At 39.9% G+C, this 2,213-nt stretch overlaps 1 pseudogene; it reads right to left on the bottom strand.

The window, feature by feature from the left end:
- LOC103729554 overlaps window positions 1-1,358 on the bottom strand; it is a 24,201-nt pseudogene extending 22,843 nt beyond the window's left edge.
- Window positions 1,359-2,213: the final 855 nt, after the last annotated feature.

Raw genomic sequence — 2,213 nt, forward strand, 5'->3', positions numbered from 1 at the left:
CAGAAGGGCAGATAGGGGGGAATGGATGGGGGTGCTGACAGCACAGTGGACAGTGGCAGGGATAGCAGAGTATGGAGGCTCTAGTGGGAGAAGAAGGCTGTCTACCTGACGAGTTTGTGTTCTTGCTCAGATGCCAAGGAATTCAGAAAGTAAGCGACTGTGACCAGTAATAGTCATATATATAGAGATTAGAAATGCATGGGAAAACGTCTCAATGTCAATTGCCTTAAAATGAATTTTCCTGTATGAAATTGTATTTTAACAACAAAGTGGAGATCTTTTTTAAATGTCAAAAACTCACTTAATTTTATGTCTTATAGAGTTTATAATGAGTAAAAGATTGTACAAGTGTAATAATTCATCTGTAAACCTAAAAATATACAGCCAATTTTGAAAGAGATGTACCCTAGCTCAGAAAAATGTTATTGAATAGGTTAATGCTGTTGTAATGAAATGCTTCTTCTAATAAATAAAAATTAAAAAAAAAACAAACAAAAATGATCTGGATAAAGTCTGCAGCTGTGCTCAGTCACCTGGCTCCACGCTCTGGGTGTGAGCCAAGCGGAGACACTGCTTTGAAGTGGGTCGCTTCACCTCAGGCCCCTCGCCGGCAGCTCTGTGTTTTCTCCACCAGAGTATCTTGCTGTGTTTTCTTCTACTTTCACACGAGTATCTTGGAATGAACTAGCATCTTTCCTACTCCACTTTTCACAACTTGCTGATGTGAAACAGCAACTTGTTCCACTTTTCACGACCTTGGTTGATGCTATTGCTGATGCCAAAGCCTCTGCTTTCAAATCTGACAGGATTCTCACCACGCACGCATTTTGAACAGCCATTTGAAAAGTAAGCTATATGCTTTAATTTTTAACAAAGCCTCTTCACACAGACTTCTCCGATATGTATCATCAAGACCATATATGTGCAAAACCAGCTTTGGGACCTTTGTTTATAGTTCCCAGCAAACACTGAGCTTTCCTTCGACGTCAATTCATTTAATTAAAACTATCACTATCAGCCATTCTGGACTGAAGAATGTCAGAGATTTCAGAGGCCAGAAGTTTCATTTCTCCTGGAGTTGCAGTCGTCTGTATAACATTTCTATTAGCATTATACCCAGTTCTCCTTTCACCTATTCTCCGTCCGTATGACATCTGCCAAACACTGAAGATCAAGCAACGCTGAGTGGACACCAGAGGGGGTTGGGATGATCCGTGAGTAAAGTAAGGCCAGGCAAACAACCTCGACCCTGGACCAAGGCTCTTCTACTTAATGGATCTGCTGCTAAATCCTGAAGCTGGTTAACTACCGATAGAGCATCAGGCTCTTCAATTCATGGTGTTGAAGGAAGAATTCATTTTCTATGCTATATGCATAAATAAAATCTTAAACTCCTTCAGAGCTCCGGGAGTCCTCGACCTGCGGCGGTGGAGAGCGGGCAGGCCCAGTGGACAACTAGCACTCCCAGCCACCACCTCTCCAAACCCATCTCTCCTTTAGCACTTTACACATACCAATATGTTTATTTCTACAGCAGCCTAAGAATTAGGGACTGCTGTAACACCGGAGGCACATATAAATCAGATAATGCACTCAGGGTATATTCTAATGAAGTATTCAAATCCTGGCCATTTATTTAGCTGCAGAGTCTGTGCTCTCTATGGAGATAAATATTCCTTTACATGACACAAAAGATACCAATGAAACAGAAAAAATATTTATATGACAGACTTGGCTAAAATCAGAAAGTGTACTTATCAAAAGATAGCACTAAATAGTGAAAAATATCCTATCCAAAACATCAGAAAGAACTCTCATAAGACTGTAAGAGAAGACAACTTAAACTCTGGGTACCTGAATAGGAATTCTGTAAAAGAGAATATGCAAATAGCTAATAAATACAAGTAAAGTTAGCAAGAATGAAGAATTAAATGTTGGCAAGAACATCAAGCAACTAGAAATATTGTACTATTACATTGCTTCTGATGTAGTATCTGATTTTCCCCTTCATTGATGGAAAAATTACACAGGAGACAGACAGACAGATGATAGATAGATAGATAGATAGATAGATAGATAGATAGATAGATAGATAGATGATAGAGGTATATCTAAACTTTGGTTCCTTTGTGACTTGTGATGGGTCAAAATGGAAAAGCCACCCTCCACCCCAGCCCTCCAGCAATTGCCAGCCCATCAGTGTCAACAGCATA

This window comes from Nannospalax galili, unplaced genomic scaffold, assembly GCF_000622305.1.
Source record: "Nannospalax galili isolate Female #2095 unplaced genomic scaffold, S.galili_v1.0 scaffold872, whole genome shotgun sequence".
Classification (NCBI taxonomy): Eukaryota; Metazoa; Chordata; class Mammalia; order Rodentia; family Spalacidae; genus Nannospalax; species Nannospalax galili.